The sequence below is a fragment of the Tupaia chinensis genome, unplaced genomic scaffold, assembly GCF_000334495.1.
Source record: "Tupaia chinensis unplaced genomic scaffold, TupChi_1.0 Scaffold000466_1, whole genome shotgun sequence".
In the NCBI taxonomy this organism is placed as follows: domain Eukaryota; kingdom Metazoa; phylum Chordata; class Mammalia; order Scandentia; family Tupaiidae; genus Tupaia; species Tupaia belangeri.
Window position 1 is genome coordinate 3,211,383 of NW_006159975.1, and position 21,256 is coordinate 3,232,638.

At 37.1% G+C, this 21,256-nt stretch overlaps 1 long non-coding RNA gene across 2 annotated transcripts in view; it reads right to left on the reverse strand.

Moving 5' to 3' along the window:
- The window catches only part of LOC102485203 (uncharacterized), a 306,679-nt gene extending 286,007 nt beyond the window's left edge, over positions 1 to 20,672 (reverse strand). For both annotated transcript variants that reach the window (XR_003550582.1, XR_003550584.1), the window contains exon 1: positions 20,559 to 20,672. This is a non-coding gene — a long non-coding RNA (uncharacterized LOC102485203). The remainder of the gene's footprint in view (positions 1 to 20,558) is intronic.
- Between the last annotated feature and the right edge of the window lie 584 nt (positions 20,673 to 21,256).

The window sequence follows — 21,256 nt, forward strand, 5'->3', positions numbered from 1 at the left end:
AGCATTTGCTGAAACTTCCAGGATTCACTAATCTTTTTTTTTTATTTTTACTTAACTATTTGCTGTCTTTTTTTAATTAACTTTTTTTATATACATTCAATGACATTGTTTAACTTCTGAGGTGAACATTAGTCTTATAAATTTTGCTTGCTAACTTAGTTTTGATAATAATGATCCACAAATGTACTTTATTGTAAAATTATGATCTAGAGAAATTAAATGCTTCACAAGAGGACACTAGCAATGTATATGAAAAGTGAAATAATGACAGCCAACATTTTTGAGTGCTAAAATGCCATGGGCCATTCTGAATAACGTATGTGCATTATCTCTTATTTTATTTCTTTTATTGAGGTGTAATGGGCAAATAAAAGTGTGTATAATAAAGCTGTACAACATGATGTTTTGATATATGTGTACATTGTAAAATAATTAGTATAATCAAGCTAGTTAACATATTAATCATCTCAAATAATTATGGTGATGACTAGTTTTGAGTTGTCAATCTGAACTAAAGAATACCTATAAAACTTAATAAACCATTACTCTGGGTGTATCCATGGGGGTGTTTCCAAAAGAGATTAGCATGCAAGTCTGAGTGAACTAGATGTGGAAGTTTCATCATTAGGTTCCCTACCACTGAGGCTTTTGGACTTGGACTGAACCATGTTATTATAATCCCAGGGTCTTCAGCTACAGATGACTTGTTATGGGACTTCTCAACTGCCATGGTCACATCAGCTGGTTTCCCAAATAAATCCTTTATATAAATCCTTTATATATCATACATATTCTATTGATTCTGTCTCCCTGCAGAATCCTTACTAACACAGTTACTTTTTTTGTGTGTGTGGAGAGGTTTTTGCTGCAGGACACGTGCGCTCACCAGAAAGACAGAGAAAGACAGAGAGACAGAAAGCGAGAAATCATCCCCTGGTGGGGATGGCCACGCCACAATCCCTTCTCTTCTTAGGAGCTTGGGCATGCACGCACATGCACTCGGCGTGAGTTTAAGCCATCGGGTCCGGGACTTGAACCAGGGTCGACTACATGGGAGTTCAACAACATAGCTGTTATGCTAACTGCTGGTCCTTTTTTTTTTTTTTTTTACACAGTTACCCTTTTATAAAATTATTTTTGCGGTGAGAACATTTAAAATCTAATAGGAAATTTCAAGTTTGTAATATGGTAATATCTGGCATATCCACCGTACTGTACATTAGCTACCTCTAGAACTTATTCATTCTGCATAACTGAAAGTCTGTACCTTTTTATCAATATCTAACCACTTCCTCTACCCTCACTCCAGGGCAACCACCATTTTATCTCTGATTCTAAATTTGGCTTCTCTCTCTCTCTCTCTCTATTTTAAGATTTCACTTAAGTGTGAGATTAGGAACTAATTGTGCATCTGGCCTTTTTCACTTAGCAAAATGTCCTCCAAGTTCATTCATGTATTTCAAGTAAATTAAATACATTTTTAGAGCTGGGAGATGGAAGAGAAGCTTGTTCTGTCCACTCCACATATAAACCTGGCATTGCGTCTTTCAATCCTTAAAATCATCCTGTAAGGTAAACATTATGCTGAAACCCATTTTTCAGCTAAGTGAACTGGATTAATGAGCTATTCAGTGACTTGCACAGGGTCACAGATCAGAACAATGTCTGATGTCTTTACCTTGAGTTATACTGCATCTCAGTCAGTACAAAGTAAAAGAACGAAAGTATGTACTGCCATATATACCTATAGTATATATGGCTGTTAGGATTTGTGCTCAGCAGACTGGACCATATGGGAGCCTAAGCTCAACTCCTGTTCTGAGCTAAGGGTTGAGCATGGTGGGGTATACCTGTAATCCCAGCAACCCAGGAGACTGAGGGTGAGGCTGAGGCTGGACGACTGTAATGAAGGGAGACTCTTAACCAGCAGTGAAATTCGAAAAAAAAAAAAGTGTCTGATAAGTTAACCAATTTACTTTACTACTTTACATACTGATAGATATTTATTAAGGCAATTTAAATAACACTTAAATTGTGTATAAATAATATACATGTATATTTTGTAGAAGATCCACATTCTTTTTACTTCAGGTGGCTATTAATGTTCAGGTGACCTTTTGTACACTCTATACAAAGTGCCAAATAGAACCAGATGTAGAATAACTGCATGATCAAAGTTTTTAAAAAATAAAATTCTTAAATAATATATACAATAAAAGATAGAACCCAGCTGTGTGCTATTGCAAAAGAAATGAGCAGACAAGACTAGTTTTTTTTCACTCTACTTTATTATTATTATTAACTCCGTAAAATGAGATTCAGTACTCCACCTTAGTATTTATTTTCTTGCCAGAATTGTACCAGATGGAAGAATTTTGTATAATTGAAAACATTGACTGGCATGTCCTTCTGTTAAGATGTATTATCACCAATATAATTCTACTTTCCTTTGTATCTCAGCAAATATTATTTTTCTTTTTATGTCATGCCATGTAACCTTTTTCCCTTTTGCTATTGTTACTAGGTCATACTTTGTAACCCTTTCAACATAGCACTTTCATATATTCAGTATGTCTTTTCAAAAACAAGCCACCTATGAGTCATATGACAACAATGAACAACAAAAAAAGTTAACCTGAAGTATAGCCACATAATCTAACCAACCTATCAAAGAAGAAAACAGTGAAATGGGAAGGCCTGCTATAGGGTTCTTAAATAAATATTAATGGACAGTACTTTAGGCAAGAAGATATGAGACTCAAATGAAATGATATAAAGAGAGATTAACCTTAATTTCTTTTAATAGGGACTAGTGGAATCTGGAAAAATTGAGCATTCAAAGTTTCAATTCAAGAAGGCACAAAGTAGAAGTGGGGACATATATTGGAAGCAAAACTGCAGATTCACATATAATATTAAATAGCTTCTATAAATTTCAGATGCAAAAGAAAAACTACACTGTTGTTCAGCACTAAAAGAACTGTTGGGCATGCATCACGTTTTATATAATTCTTAGGCACAAGGATAGCCACAGGCAAAAGACTCATATCTGTTCATAATTACAAAAGGCTAGAGAGATTTATTAAAAATTTTAACCTAAAAATATTTCACCAATATTTTCCAACAGACATGAAGTTATATTTAAAACTAGCCAACAAAAATAAAGAATCCATACAACATTAGTGAGGGCCATATGTGACTGTTCAGATTACATGGTATAAATTAACTAACTGTATTTTGGTTTTGTTTGTTTGTTTGTATCTTGTCTTTTCCTCACTCACCATGCTTACTAAAACAATGAGAAAATGTAATAAAGAAAGAAAAAGATTAAAGTCATCCATTTTATCACCCAGAGATAATTATTAGTAGTTGAAAACCTCTTTTATAGGCATGTACATATATATGAGTTGCTCCTATTTGTAAATATGCATGTATACATGCATGTATTATTTCTTATAAAAAGAATATCTGAACCCAGATATTCTGATAAATTAAAAATGAATAGTACATGGTGTCAGCGTCCACCCCAGGGCTTGGGTCTGGCTGAACCATGATCAGGGGCTGCTGGTGAGGAAGAGAAAGAGGACGAGAAAGAGAAAGCCCTCCATCTTGTGAGGACTGGGGAATTGGAAAGAATGAGACAAAGGGAGACAGTAGAAATGGACACAGGCAGCCTGAGCCTAGGTTGCCCAAGCAACTTGTGCCCCCAAATGAACTGGACATCTTTATAGTACAAGGAGACATTACACATATATGTTTCATGACACTTCATAGATTGGTTGCCAGGTTACAGACAATAAGAAGCAATTAACAAATCTATGAGGGCATAGTCATACCAGGCCAGGTGTATCCCTCGGTGATAATCCCATCAAGAGAAAATCTCATCTTCTTTTCTAATGCAGAGAATTAGTTGTTAGGAATGGGGAAGGAGCTAAAGAACTTCTCTATAAGGAGTGCACCACCACACCCAGAGAAGACTAAAGAACCTTTCAGATGCAGAGCAGGGATTGGATTTTACTAATTGGGGTCAAGATGTTTCTTGAAGTCCATCAGATGTGTCTGTTGGAATGCCCCTAGTAATTTCCACCCTTGCTCTGTCTGCAGCCAAGGTCAGGGAAAGACAAGTTACAAGGTTCTGCCAAACCCCAAAAGAGCAGGTGGTATATGCTCAGAGCATGTCCCCACACCTCAGATTCTCTCCTTTAAATGTGTCCCCACAACATGGGACCAGCAGGTGGCATAATGGCTATGTTGCTGGACTTCCATGTAGTCATCTGAGGTTCGAGTCCTGGACCTGGAAGCTTAAACTCACACCAGGCACGTGTGCATGTGTGCCCACCCAAGATCCCGAGAGGAGCATGGATTGCAGCATGTCCACCCCCCCTGGCGGGTGATTTCTCGCTTTCTGTCTGTCTCTGTCTTTCTGGCGAGAGCATGCGCTCTATAGCAAAAACCTCTCCAAAAAAAGAGAAAAAATGAATAGTACAACACACACATATTTCAATGACAATAAATAGTAATCGAAAGTTTGGTTCTGGGGCCTGGCAGTTGTGCCACAGTAAAACATGAAGCCCCATGAAGCAGATATATATGAGAAGACTACCAGTTTTTGTATGGAGACTTTCTTGAGTATACTGGGCATGATCAGTGTGTGCCCATGATCAGGATTGACTGAAGCTGGGGCTGGATCAAGGCATCAGGATCCTGTTAGTCTTTGTTGTATGTCTGTCTAATTTATGGACTAAATAAATAAGCAAACATAAAAAGCTTCATCTTTTGATAATAATTATAAACAATAATGTACAAATTATTCTTATTTTTGAACATACCCTAAGCAAACTTGAGTGGAATTAGAATTGCTAGGTCGTGTTATTTCATAGTTTTCAGCAATACTTTTTTCTTCTCCAAGAGTGTTTTCTATGCTATCCCCTCACTGAAGTTGTAGAAGGATGAAATTACCTTTGCATCCTTTGTAAGTGTGCAAAAATTTTTGCAATAAAATATAAATTAAAAAAATTTTAGCTCCTATTTTTGTGTGGTTATGTATTAATTGACTTCCTAGAATTTTCTTTAGAACATTTATGAGTACTTTTACTTATTTTTAAACTACAATATCTGTCATTTTTTTGTTTTCTTTGTGAATATTTTGAGAGATAGAGAAATGTTTGTGATAAATTGAGTAAATGAATTTTCTGATTATTTTGATATTTAACTTTTTTTTTTTTTTTTTTTTTTTTTTTTTTTTTTTTTTACACAACAAATATCATTTTTTTGTTTTTTTAGTACAGACAAGTACTAATTTTTATGTAGTTAGAAGTATCGGGAACCAACAGTTAGCGTAATGGCTATGTCGCTGGACTCCCACGTAGTTGACTACGGTTCGCATCCCGGACCCGGTGGCTTAAAAATCACGCCGGGCGTGTGTGCATGCGTGCCCAAGATCCCGAGAGGAGAATGGAGGAGAAGGGATTGTCTGGCGAGCACACGTGCCCTATAACAAAAATCTCTCCAAAAAATAAAAAAGAAGTATCAATATTGGGACCAGCAGTTGGCATAATGGCTATGTCACTGGACTGCCATGTAGTCGATCACGGTTCAAGTCCTAGACCCAGTGGCTTAGACTCATGCCGGGTGCGTGTGCGTGCATGCCCAAGATCCCGAATGGAGAATGGAGAAGGGATTGTGGCATGGCCATTCCCCCTGGGGGGTGATTTCTTGCTGTTTTTCTCTCTCTCTCTCTATCTCTCTGTCTTTCTGGCAAGTCCACACACACTATAGCAAAAACCTCTCCAAAAATAAATAAGTATCAATATTTTCCTTAATGTATTCTACTTGTGCAGTTAATTTTAGAAAGGCTTAAAAAAGAATACATACACACAAAAATCTGCTTAATTTAGTAAATGAATCAACACTCTTCTCTCCTCAATACTTGACCTTCAAATTTAACTAAATTTTTACATATACAGTGTTGCCGTTCTTGCCATTGTTCAGTTCTTTTTCTTAAAAAATAATCTTATTTAATTTTACTTATTTTTATTAATTTGACTGGAGAGAGACAGAGAGAGTTTTAATTTGACCCAAGAGAGACAGAGAGGGAAAGTGAGAAAGCAACTGATGAAGACTGGGACTTGAACCACACAGTCAGTCAGCCAGCCTCATTTAATTTTAATATATACAATCCTGGTGGATATTGAATGTAATATTACTACAGCTCTTATTTATTGTATAGTTGCCTTGAAACTAGCTCAAAATCTGTAATATTCTAAATTCAATTACAATTCTTCACAAACATAATCAGCCCAAGGCATGGTGGTTTATGGTGGCCAGATCTCATATAGATGAGCATGCGGTTCATATCCTAGACTCAGTGGCTTGAGAAACATGCTCGGTATGTGCATGTGCGTTCCCAAAATATGGAAAGAAAGAGAAATCTAGAAGAAGGGATTGCAATTGACCATTCCCCATGGGGGTGCTTCTCACTTTCTCCTTCTCTCTCTCGTTTTCTCTCCAATGAGTGCACATGCCCTCTGGCAAATTAAAATTAAAAAAAAATTTCATAAACGGTAGAGTCCATAGCAAAATCCCATTACAAAAATGAGAAGTGTAGAATGAATAGAATGAGATTAAAAAATTTAAATAACTAAATGAAGCTTAGCTACCAAATCTATCTAATTATGTTGCTGACCACTATGAAATATCACCTTTTCAGCTATTTTAGGTGGATTTTTTTTGGGGGGGAGAAACACCTATATATGCATAAATAAGTAAAATAAATATAATGGTATGTACTGTATTTTATTGGGTAAAGTTATTATATTATTGTAGTGTAACACTTTAATCATCCCCACCAAATATAAAGAACTGCCTTAAATATCATAAGCCTAGCATTCAAGGCTATTATTTAACATTAATTAAATAAGTCTGCCAGAAGTAAGTTTTGAATTAGAAAGTATTTCCCCCCCAGTCTGAAAATTTATAATACATACAAGTATTTTAAAAGATTGTAAAATTTGGATGATAAATTTTATATAGGGCCTATTATGCAATAGAGTTACAAAGTAAACAAGATTTGAATGTAAATCAATGAATAAAGGAAGGTTAGAAGTTATACTGACTCACCTATAAGACATCATTCTAGGAAAATCAAATTCAGTTTGACTCTCTCCTTCAATTAATATAGGCAATTTATAATGAATAAATTAAGATAACTCAGGGTTAAATACAAGGAAATCATGTCTTTATTGGGCACCATTGATACAATTCCTTTTTCCTTTGAATCTACAAAGGACTATTTTAGCCCCTTGAAGTTAACATGCGATAAACTGTCCACGTGGCAGGGATATACCATAATGTGAAGCAGATGAAACTTAGCCCCCCTGGGAACAAGCAATGACTGAGAGAGAGTTTCATTATCTACCCAGGCAACCATGTAGAATGATGTCAGAATACCTGATTTTGGCTCATACCTAAGAAAAACTAAGTAAACAACTTTTTTCACTGCCTCTCTCAAGAAGCAGAACAAACTTGAAATGACTTTATGAATTTGATGCCTCATTGTATATGCTTATAATTGGATGAAGCAGAGAAACCATTGTTTAAAAATAATGTTTAGTAAAGGGATAGCAAAGAGAACTAGATTTGATTATGACCATATGAACTTCTTAAATATAAATCCGAGTAAGAATAAGCCAAGATAAGCCTATGAAGGAAGTCTGCATAACACAAGAAGAATGACAGTTTATAATCTTATTTTAGAATAATTGGTTTCTGCTACTTTGCTTTTATCTAAGGAATAAAGGGATATGAAACTAGAATGTGTAAGTTTAAGAAAGTTTTTAAAATACTTTTTATTATTCTGTTATTAACAAAGGAGGCTTATATGTTACAAGCTGTGATTCTGAAGTCTAAAGAGGTGATATTATTTTTTCTATTATTTTTCATACAAATTAACTAAAGTTAAAAACCACACTGCCATTAAAGTGGAAAAATTTCAGTTTCTATCCATATTTACTTAATTTTAAAAATGTCTCCCTTAGGCCAAGGGAATTTTTGAAGAAGATTTCATAAAAAAAAAGTCTATGAATATTTGCTAGCTACACAGAGCTCATGTTAATAGTATAATATATATGTCTAAGAAAACGATAGAATATATTTAAACTATGTTAAAATAGATATGAACATCAAATTATATTCTTAAAAACACATCAAGGGACCAGCAGATGGCATAGCAGTTTGTCATGGGACTCCCACATAGCCGAACATGGTTTGAGTACTGGACCTGGTGACTTAAAACTCATGCCAGGAGTGTGTGTGTGCATACATGCCCCAAATCCCAAGATGAGAATGGAGGAGAAAGGATTCCAACGTGGACATTCCCCCTGGGGTGGGAGGGTAATTTCTCACTTTTTGTCTTTCTGACTCTTTCTGTGTCTCTGGCAAGCGCATATACCCTTTAGCAGAAATCTCTCTCTCAAAAAAAAAAAAATTATCCCGGCAATATTGGCAATCTACAGTCCTTTACATCTTGTATGCACTATTATCTACTACTAACTACTGAATATAGTAATATACAGTCTTCCCTAGAACACTTTAGTCAAGAGATGCCTAAAACATTCATCTGTTTATGGACATTTGGGTTGGTTTCATGTCTTAGCAATCGTTAATAAGGCTGCAATGAATATAGATGTGCAAGCGCTTTTCTGACTGAGTGTTCTCCTGTCCTTTGGGTAGATACCCAGGAGTGGAATTGCTGGATCATATGGTAGTTCTATTTGAAGGTCTTTGAGGAACCTCCATGTCTTTCTCCTCAGTGGCTAGACCAATTTACATTCCCACCAACAGTGCAGAAGAGTTCCCCTTTCACCACATCCCCCCCAACACTTATTATTAGTTTTTTAAATCTTTGCCATTCTGACAGGGGTAGGTGGTATCTCATTGTGGTTTTGATCTGCATCTCCCTTACAATCAAAATCCCAGTTTTAAAATAAAATTTTAGATAAATACAAACAAAGCATTCCAAGAACTAAAATAGGCCTTAATTGTTCAAGAATTTTGTAAGATTTTATAAACAAGCAAAATAAAAATAATAGTCTGAGGATATTGAGAGTTAAAGTGTCATCATTTAGATTTTAGATGTTGGGTTTATGTTATTCTAGATTATACTCTCGGAGTCTCATGAAAGTCACAGTCAGAAAGTATATATATATTCAGAAAGTATATACTTGTGCATCTCCTGGAAGTATGACATATAGTATATAAATTGAATACACAGTATATAAATTACAATGTAATTTAATTTTTGTCTCCCCTTTTCTCTTTAAAATATATCCAGCTGATAATATTCTTCCTGTACTATTGGGTAAATTTGGGTTTCCCCTCATGTCTTTCAATTTTTTTTTATTTTTAATTTTTTTAATTTTTTTATTGCAAAAGGGCAAGCGTACTCATGAGAGAGATAAGCAGTGACAGAGGAAGAGAAAGAAAACTCCCGGGTAAGTCATGGTCACATTGAAATCCCATCTCCATTTCTCCATTCTGTAGATATTCTGGGACATGTACATGTGCCTAATGTGTTTTTCAAGCCACCTTGGGCCAGAATTCAAACTGTAGTCAATTTGGCTCCCTTAACCACTAGGCTATGGGGCCAGCCCACTTTTCAGTTTATATTTTGGTAATTGAGAGTCCTATAATTGTAGCAAAACAGAGCATTGAATCAGATATTTAAGTCTAAGATATTTATTAAACACTTAATCATTATAAGAAAATATATCTTTTCCGTTTAGCCGGCAGTTAGTATTCTCCAACACTTGAAAGGAAAAGTTTTTTTTTGTTGTTGTTGTTGTTGTTGTCTGCTTCATTTTGTTTTACTTCTTGCTCTAACTACCTCCAATTATGGGAGAGAGGAGGATAAAGTGAATAAGAAAGAATTTACTTGAGCAGATGAATGATTGGTCCTATTTTAAGCTGGTGCTGCCCTGCCAATTATTTAAAACCGTCACTTTCTAATGGGACACTTCAAAGGTTTTCCTTGGGGTTCCTGAGGCAGATAGATAAATCTCCATTTTAGAAGGTGGTTTGTCAATCCTTCTGAAACTCAAATGATGCTCTTTACATCTGGCTTCTCACAGATTGGGACTCTTTGCCCCTGTAGGTGAGTGATTCCACTGGCAAGATACCACACTGCCATCAGCACCCTCTGGTCCACAGCTCACTTCTGGCTCTCTGTGCCAACAAAGTCAGAGTATCATTTGATTACACCCCTACAGCAACTGCCTTGACCCTTAAACATAGCATTGGTCTGCTTTCTTTATCCTCAACATTGCCTGGATTAGATATTCCCCAAAATATAGCGCTCACTCATTAAGTTCTTAGATAGTCCAGTTAAATTATCAATGCTCATTAGACTTTGTGTCACAAAGCTGGCAACTCACATTTGGGTGTGGAAGGGACTGTAGTGACATTAGTAAACAATTTACTAAGTGCTATGGTTTAGTAATAGTTGCACCCCAAAGGCTCCTGTTTAAAAGGCTCTTGTTTTGAAACTTGGTCACCAGTGTATTGGTGTGGGTGATGGTGAGACTTTTTTCCCCCCAGTGGGGATGGCCACACCACAATCCCTTCTCCTCCATTCTCCTCTCAGGATCTTGGGCACACATGCACACGCGCCCGGCGTGAGTTTAAGCTACCGGGTCCAGGAGTCAAACAGCGGTCAACTACATAGGAGTCCAGCGACATAGCCATTACGTCAACTGCTGGTCCTGGTGGTGGTGAGACTTTTAAGAATTGAAATTTACTGGGTGGTTTTTGGATCATGGAGGCATCACTATCATGAATGAATTAATGTTATATGGCAAGATGTAGTGAGTTCTTTCATGAATGGGGTTAGTTCACTTTCTCATGAGAGCTAGTTGTAATAAAATTGACAGCTGCATTTAGGTCTCTCTCACAGCATACCTCTGCTGACCTTTCTGCTTCTTTTTGCCACATGTGATGCTGGCCCCAGGTCCGTGGACTTTCCAGCTCCCAGAATTATAAGTCAAATGAAGCTTGATTTTTTTTTAATAAATCACTGCCTCAGATATTTTTGCTAGCAATATAATAGTTAAATTAAGACACAAGGTGCCTTACTATATTGATCACTTAGTCATATAATCTAGCAGTTTCTAGCTCTTAGCAGAAAATATGTACTTTTTTCATTTTCATAGGCCCAGCACACCAGTTTTCATTTTTTCAACAAATATTCATCAAGCATAATTTTTACCAGGCTCTTTTCTAGGCTCTAAAGATAATAATACTGAGCTAGCTAAGGCAGTGCCTACCCTCATAAGACTTTTATTTATTGAATAAATGGTAAAAATAACTAATGTTTATTACAAATTTATGACTCATTTCCCATATGTTTTTGGAGCATCTACTATTAGGTGTATGTTTAGAAAAACATGACATAAAAGGTTACAGGCCTAAGAGCTAAAGCTACTCTGCTTTCATTAAAATCTTAATCTTTGCTTAATCTCTATGTATACAGGCAAGTTAACTTCTATGTATCTTAGTACTTATATTTATAAATTTGGAATAGCCATGTTACCAGCATTATATACTATCAGGACTATAAGTGATATCTATACAAAGTTTATTACATGTTAAGTAATATGAAATTTAAGTATATTAGGTTGTCAGAAAAGTCATGAAATATTTTTCTGTTTTTCTATGCAAAAATGTGTCATGAGTTTTCCACTGAGCCAATATATATGCACACATATATATATTTAGAAACCAGAAAATGAATCTGGAAAGATAAAGCAATCCACTAAAGCCATCTTACTCTGAAGTGGCATGGCTTGGACTTGACCTGGCTCTCCTAGAGGAAACAGCAGAATTTGCAGGTAGGTAAATACTGAAGGAAGTAAAATGAGTTTGGGAGTTTTCCTGGCTGAAAATTCTTTTTCTCAAAGAGAATTGGAAGCCAAACCTCACTAAAGCAAACAGAGCTTTTACTGGGATCTTTTGACCATAAAAGGTAAATTAGCAAAAAGCTGTTACACCTGGAAAAGTAAATCAAGCTAAAGTCACAGGCTGAAATTATGCTATAAGCTGGAAATATCAGAACTAATAGACCCCCACAGAAATTTAAAGTCCCAAGGAAGGATTTAATGTAAAATTATAATATTTTACAGTTTAATGATAGGGCTTTCTAACTGTTCAAAGGCTTTCACATAAGTGATTTTATTTGAACCTTTCACAAATCTATGAAGTAGGTAAAGTTTTATTCCTACTATTTTGCTAATGAGGAAATGAGACACAAAATATACAGTATTTGTGCAAGATCATAAAACCAGAAAATTGTAAAATTGCTGTTAAGCCAGTTAGAAATGATTGTAAGTCTAGCACTGGTTTCACTAAATGAAGTTATAAGTCAAAACAGAGAAATGAAAAGCTGCCAAGAGAGTTCATGATTTATACACCAATTGGTAAAAGTCGTCTAGGATACTATTCATGTCTAAAATGTCATTTTGTTGAGCTTATAGCAATTAATCTGACCAAGAAACTAACATGCTCTATCAATTAAGTTTACTGTGCTCTTTTGTCCACTCTAGAGGACAAGCTACATCCTCTTAAGTAGTTTGAATACTATGGATTCCTGTATTAATAGCATAGACTTAAAAGACTTCACCAATATTTTCTATACTACTTCACAATTAAATAACTGCATAGCCTCAGATGCATTAGCTAATCTTGGTTTAATTTTTGTTCTTTAGACTAGAGAACATATTATCTATCACAAAGTGTGTCTATGAATAGTTAAGAAGTAATAAATATTGAAAAGTGGGTACAAGGTTAGCCATACCACAGCGGTCATATTGGTTTAGCCTTAACTGACATATCCTGAAAACACTGCCCTAATTAAATCACGTAAATGACAAACCAATTTTAAATTGTATAAAGATTATTACAGAACGATAGAAATTTTAAATTGACTATTAGGTTGGTAGACAAGTATCTGTGGGAACTGGGAATGTACTGAAAGGTAAATACCAATGTAACAACGCCCCAACCTGAGGGAATAAGTAATAATATTTTTAGAGGCTGTTTGATGATTTTTTTATTAATGACAGATTAGACATCATACACATTCTAGTTTCATAGCTATGAGCAATTGTTGGCAGAAAACATGTTCAAACTTTAAATTGGTCTTGGTTATCTGGAAAAGGATCATAAATAAATGTAATGGAATTAAGTTACAAGGTCATTGTAGCACATCTTACAGGGAGGGGGAAGAACAGAACAAAGGAGGACAGAAAAGCAATTTCACAAAAGCAGCAAGTTGTTTAATTTAGAGGATTGTATTTATTAGACACTATCACAGACACATAATAGAATTTGAAATGAGTAAGCCATAGCTCTTACCTTTAAGAGTTTCTTTTCCATTATATAGAGAAAAAAGTAACAAAATAAAATACAAAATGCATTTTTTACAAATTTGCTATAGAGCAGGTACACTTGGCTGGAGACAGACAGACAAAGAGAGATAGGGAAAGTGAGATAGCATCCCCAGGGATGTCCACATAACAATCTCTTCTCCTCTATTCGCCTCTTGTAATTTTGGGTATGCACAAACATGTGCCTGGCATACTTTTTAAGCTACTGGGTATGGGTCTCCAACTGCATTTTTAGCCATATAGGATCTAGCTACCTTAATCTCCACATCACAGGCTGGCCCTTGTAAGCTAAATGTTTTCAAGTGCTGAGATAGAGGCGTAGAAACAATAGGAATACAGTGAAGGAAAATAATTATGAATGAGAATAATAAAACATGATCTTCCTCTTAGCTCCAGCACAAGCAGCCATGTAATTAATATCCCTAGGTCCTTGTTATAAATTGCCAGGTGAAGTGAACAGATTATATACAAAGGATTGGATACCCCTGTCCAACTCTGCTCCACCTAGCAGTGAGTGAGGAAGAAAGAATAACACAAAATCCTGTGTTTACAGAGGTAAGATCCTGAAGGTGGAGAGGTATGCAATTATCCCAGGGAGAGATTAAAGCAAAGCAGATCCTGAAGAATGTTAAAGCTGGAAAACGTTATTCTACATGTTATCTATGACTACTAAAGAGAAGGGACATGGAAGTGAAAGAATCTTGGCTACTTGCTCAGTTTCTTCACTAATGGATACTTCAAACATTTTTATCCATTGCTCACTTAATCCAGTATTTTAGTTCAATTTTGCTACCCTCTTACACAATAAGCAGGTCCCTGAGGATTTTTTAAGCCCTTAAAAATAGAAAGATGTCATGCTTAAGGCATGGAAAGTGTTGAAGGAGCAAAACAAATTACGAATTTCAAGAGGTTTACTTGAAATTGAGAACAACCTAAGTTCCGTTATTGGGCCAGTTACACAGTGAGAAAAGCTCAATGGCCATCATTCCTGGTTTTGATGGAAACCTCACTGTTATTTTTATAAGTAGATTTCACCTGAAACAAAGAGAGTATTTTTCCTATAAGAGCAAAAAAATTCAAGAGCCATTCATAATACTTGGTAGAGCCAATATAAAATGGAGCAAGTACAAAATGTTAGACAAATGTCTCTGAAGAAAAGATCTGGAGTCCATGGTGGTTAAGTAGTCGGAAAACAGATATGGGCTAGAAGGAGCACCGGGTTTTAGTACCTACTACAAAGTCCCCTTCTAGCCTCAAAGTCATTTAGAAATTCCAGCTGAATTGGTGTTACATTCTGCTCAATTATGAGGGAATGACTAATGCCTCAATGTCCCTATGAGAACTGTAGTTTCTGTTAAGAAAAATTAAATGTGTCAAATCAGTTCTACAGTAAAAGCTTATCCTTATTATTATTTTACTTTTCGACTTTATAATGAAATAAAATTCCTTTTGTGGTTTTAAAAAATCATGCAAGTGCATTTTTGTTAAGTCATTTTAAGGCATCGATATTTAGACAGTGAACAAGTCACTAGGGAGTTGTGGATGAGAAAAAGCACAACCCTAACAGTAAGCCCATGTTTTGATAAAGGATGCCTGCTGCCTTAGGGTCATAGGTTGTGAAGCTGTGGTTAGTAAAAGAAATTAGTCATAAAAACACAGCATAGCCCAGCAGGGATTTATTATGCATGAGCCACTTCCATTTTTTGTTTATTTGAAGTGAGCTAGATTGTGAAAGTGTTGAAATTTCCTCATGGCACATAACTTCAAGGGAGTACCCTCCTCCCCTCCTCAGCATATCATGTTGATTGAGATTATTTGGAAGACATGATTGGTGACCGAAACTAAGAATAAAGCAAGGATTTCAACATATGGGAAATTCCAAATATCTAAATGGGAAAACTACCACACCCATGACTGAATATTCAGTTTATTTTTCTGAAAATGAACACACATGTACATCTGTGTCTTAAGATAAAAATGGATATGGCTCCTCAACCGGGGATGAGAACTGCTGAATCCAGTTGAAATAGGCTCACTCCAAATTACCAATACTATATGAGAGCATGTAAAAAAGATTTTCAGTATTTTTCAAAGGAATATTTTTTTAAGTTTTATAATACCTTTAATATATTAATAAGCTTTGAAAGAATTTAAAGGGCTTAGAATTTCTAGAAAATATTTCTAATGACTATCTTGAATTTGCAGTTCATTAATTTTTCTCCTTCAACATTCTTTATGCTTCAAGCACATCTCATTTCCAAGACTGTATGTATGCATCTCTGCTGTTTTATTCCATACCATCTGAGAAATATATATTCAGTGAATGGACACTTGAATTTATAGTATTTGCTTAAGAATTTGATGTCACATTATCATCTCAAATCACAGTTCCATTTGGTACTCTGTAGAAGAAATTATTTCTCAACTGTAACATATGATTTTGAAATCTATAATCATTACATTAAATGGTGGGAATGTGTTGTGTTCAGTGTGTTTTTATCAGATAACACCCTTACCCGATCATAAAATTACTATCTTACCGAGGAGGTGCTTCCATTGAAATATAGAGATTATTTTAAAGATTCCTTTTCAAGTTTAGAAAGTGCAAATTCTATAAAGGTAATAACATTAAATCATGAACATCTTGTGGAAATAAGTTTACTGAGACTGTACCTTTGAATCAAGTCTAGGGTACCATGAAGATATGAAAGAACTGGAAGCAAAGAAGGATTGAAGTAGAGAATAAAAAGGGTTAACAAAGGAAAATGAGATATAAAAACTTATAGTGCAGGATGGCTTATTATAAAATTTATTCTTTAATTGAGATAGCAGAATATATCACTGTATCATATAAATGAATGCAGTAAATACAGCAATAGAAAGGATAAACTGGTGATATATTGAGTCATTTGAAAAGTCATAACACATTTGCATAGAAAAACAAAAACATGTCATGAATTTTCTGATGACCAACATATGAGATGCATAAGGAGCTTAAAAAATTGGAAAAAATAAGCTAGAAACAAAAGAAAACTTTGATATTTTGCTCATATATAGACCAAAAAAAGGTGAAAATAGTCTATAGTGATAGAGGTCAGAAATTTATGATTAACTAAGGAGTTAATTATAACTTCCTAACTGATTGAAAGAATGCTCACCTGTAATACTCTACACTTATATTTCTCTGCATTTAATATATCTCTCTATAGATTTATATCTATGTAAATGTCTATTTTTGTGAGAGATGTGTGCACTCACTGGAGAGATAGCGAGAGACAGAGAGACAGAAAGCAAGAAATTACCCCACCCAGGGGGGATAGCCATGCTGCAATTCCTTCTTCATTCTCCTCTAGAGATTTTGGGCACACATGCACATGCACCCAGCATGAGTTTCAATCTGCTGGATCCTGGATTTGAACTGTGGTCATTTACATGGGAGTCCAGTGACATAACCCTATGCCAACTGCTGATACCCCAATGTCTACCCATTTATGCAAGTAATTTATCTTAGACACCCTGAAACCAAGGATGGCAGACATTAAGATAATTTCTGTTGTTTTCTACCTCCTATCTTGTCCTTGTGTAATTCCCTCCTCAAGTGTGGACTGAACCTAGTGACTTGTTTTTAGTGAATAGAATACAACAAATCACTCCCATGATTAGACGACATAAGACCTAAGACCATGACTTCTTTCTTACTAGCAGACTTGCTTTCTTGCTGCCTTTGAGAGGAGAAACTGACCTTTTGGAGAGGAACATTAAACAAAGAGCTGAGGACTCCTACTATTTGCAGGGATTCCCCACTGTCTGGCCCGGTGCCTAACTTCTAGCCCCTTCTAGCCCTCTGCGGGGGAGGGCCTAAATGTTTTTTTTTTTGTTTTTTGGAGAGATTTTGCTATAGGGCGCGTGCGCTCGCCAGACAGACAGAGAGAGACATAGAGACAGAAAGCGAGAAATCACCCCCCAGGGGGGATGGTCACGCCGCAATCCCTTCTCCTCCATTCTCCTCTCGGGATCTTGGGCACGCAGGCACACGCGCCCGGCGTGAGTTTTAAGCCACCGGGTCCAGGACGCGAACCACGATCGACTACGTGGGACTCCAGTGACATAGCCATTACGCTAACTGCTGGTTCCCTGGATAAATGTTGTTTTAAGATGGCAAATGTTGGGGCAATTTGTTATGTAACAAGAGATGATACACCAAGCAAAGCATGTCTATGGTGCAAATTAACTCATAAGACACCAATTCTAGATCATAACAAAGTATTTCATGATATGCAATAGTTCTTTGAAGCTAATTTTTTTCCTGCCACAATGTTCTGATTATTAGAGGTGGGTGTGCCAATAGTTAAGTGTGGGGTTTGCCTCAGACTGAGGGGTTTCCCAGGAGTGAAATTTTCAGTTTCAAAATTAGGACAGTTTGTCACTATGTACTGAACACAAAATAATTTTAACTGTATATTTTGTTTTTAATAGCAAAACAGGTGCTTAATATTTGTTATACAAATCAATATTCCTAATATTTGTGAAATAAATACTGCTTATATAAACTTAAAATTCAAGAAAAGGAGGCTGTAAGGATTCTTTTCTCTTTGTTCTCTTTTCTTCTTTTTCTCTCTCTATAAAACCAATATGTTAAAAATCAATTATTATATTTCAATAAAATTAAGTTTTGGGGCCCTATTTTAGAGGGTCTAAGTACACTGCTGTTAGAGGAAGAGAGAGAGAGTAAAAGAAAGAGAGCACCCCAAGAAGGTATTAAAAATACCACCCACTCCTAGTTTCAGTATACCTTGGATCATGGTAACACATATGTCCAGGGTACTAAGGAAGGTCTCTGGCTGCAAATTGGAAACTTTTTCAAGTGGGCCTGCCTCATAGGGCATCATATTTTACTCCTGTGCCACCCTCAATCTCCCAGATCACCCTCTTTTAAGGTCACGCAAACACACACACACACACACACACACACACACTATATGCCTATTTTTAATTCCACATACCTCTTTATTACATTTATAAGTATTACATATATACTCTTAAAAACTTATTATTTATAATTTATTGTACTGTATGCTTATGTTTAAAAAAACAGGTAAATTATGAGTTAATTTCAAATTAATTTTAACCCTTTATACACAATGTGATTTCATCTACTCATTTAAAGAGTAGTGCAAATTATTGCATACCTATGGAAGCTGATGAATACCTGGGAGAGCTACTCTTAATTAGCCTAAGAATGACTAGAAATATTGGGGAGAATCAACTCATGGGTGTCTCTTAAACTGTGAGAAATCTTGGTTTTGCTTAGAAAACAAATTCAAAAGTGAGCCTTTGGGGGAGAGTGAAAGCAGGTTTATTAAGGAAAGTCTACAGAGAGAGGACTATGCCATAGGTGGAACAATTCCATAAGAGATGGATCAACAATTTCACTCCTTCCTCTAAGAGGAAAGGGTAGAACTATTACCCAAAAGGAAAGATAGAAGGTCTACCTCATAGGCTGGGCAGCTCCAAACTTTGGTGAGTATCTTAATGCTAAACTGAGTGAGGGGCAGTTTTTTCATGACTTTTCCAGGAAAGGGACAGAGGCTATACTAAAACCACTGTTCTTTCCATTTTCTGGTCATGGCCATGGTTGTTCAAACTCTCATGGCACAGGTAGGAATGTTATCTAGCACGCTAATATCACATAATGAGGGTATAAAGAGTTTGAAGGTGAGGCATTGGTCCTTCCAGACACCATTTTCATTGCAACTGGTACAGACCCAGTCTCTCAGACAATTGTCTGCAGGTTTTAGGTGTGTGAATGTTCCTCAGTTCAGTTTGAGATTAAAAAGCCGAGAGATAATATCCTGGTTATGGGGGTCATAAATTTCTTTATCTAACTCTGCTTAGGTTTTCAGTTTCTGCAATGTCAAAAACCACTACTGAAGTAACTGAAAGTACTTGGAGGCAGCACTTGCTTAGGTGCCCAAATTAAAACAATTATTCAAACAAACATATCACAGAGACCTCTTACTTTTACTCAGTGAGATAGGACATAAAAACTCTAAAATTATAGTTAGGCTATGTATTCATATGGAATTACAAAACGGCTAAGTTTTTTTCTTTTTTCTTTTTTTTGAAGAGGTTTTTGCTATAGGGCATGTGCGCTTGCCAGCAATCCCCTCTCCTCCATTCTCCTTTCAGGATCTTGGGCATGCACGCACACGTACCCGGCGTGAGTTTTAAGCCACCGCGTCCCGGACGCGAACCAGGGTCGACTACATGAGAGTCCAGAGACATAGCCATTACGCTAACTGCTGGTCCCCAAAATGGCTAAGTTTTGAGATGGGGGCAGCAGAGGCTCAGTGACTGACCTACGCAGAATGACCTGGACCAAAAATTAAGGCTTTTCAAGGCCCCATCACATTCCAGGAAGAGGATAACGGTTTTTATAGCCCAACACTTCTAGACAAAGAATCTCCTGATCTCCATACCCACTCCAAAATGAAGAGAATAACTGGACCCACCCAGCACATACTCCTCCCCACCAGGAGGGAAATGCATACACATGCCCCACCTAGAACAAGTTCAGACAAAGCCTTTTCTGACCCAAATAAAAACCCCTCACCACATTTCTTTCTTGGCAACCCATTTTCCAGAACCTCTCCAGGGAGGCTCATCCAATGACTGTCTTCTTGGGAGCTGATTTTCCTTCCCTCTCCTTTAATAAACTCCCCAATTCGTCATACCTACTCTGTGTCCATGACTAACTCTCCCTAAGTGTGGGACAAGAACTCACATCTCATTGTGAGTGTGGGCCCAATGGCATCCCTGAGCTCCCATGTTCCTGCGTCATCAGGAGGCAAAATTCTTCCTAACTTTCTAGCAACAGATTCAGTGATTTAGGAAGACTAAAAGGGAGATACGGAAAGGGGCTCTTTTGGGTAAAAGTTTCCTACCCAAAATAATTCGGTGGAGGCACATAGGAGGCAGGGCCCTCTCGGTCTCCACAACGACACAGAATTAGCAGATAAATTCAGAGGCAGAGGGCCAAAGGCCTTATCCATGCGATGTGGGAAATAAAATCAAGACTGAAACTGTGAGACCGAAAAGCCAGAGTGGTGGCTGTAAAACTACCTGGCATTCAGTATCTGATGCAATCAGGGTCCGCAGGAACCATGTCTTAACTCAAGGCCAGGCCAAACAGGAAGGCGTCTCTCAGCACAGGCGTCCTGGACCCGGAGTCCTCCGGCCCAGTGTCCTGGACGTGAGAGACTCTGGATCAGTGTCCCGGATGTGGTGTACCGCGCCCAGTGTCCCGGATGTGCTGTATTGGGCTCCGCCCAGCGTGGGCTCACAGCTAACAAAGCCTCTTCACGTGCATGGGACGGCGTCTCAGCAGGAGCTCCCTACCAACGTCCCAGATGTGGTGTTATGGAGGACTGAGTGACCTCGGGTAGGCCTCGGAGCTAGCTGAACCACTTCCCTTCACAGACTTGAGAGGACCGGAAAGGTAACAGAGAAAGAGACGGAAGGGAAGATTCCCTCGCGGACTCACCCGTCCTCGCAGCCGCTTAGTACTGCGCAGATTCCACTGGGGTCGAGTTGGAGACTCCCCAGCATCCCTTCATGGTAACCCAGAAAGATACTGGGGAGACAGCCAGAAATTGTCTCTCCGGGCTTTGCGGTCCTTGGCTTTCACACAGGACAGAATCCCACAGCGAGCCTCTGAGGGTGGGCGAAAGTGGGTTTATTGAATGTAGACCAGACCGTGCCACAGGGGAGCAGCCCCGTGACAGGAGACGGTGAACAGTTCCATTCCTTTCTCCAAGAGG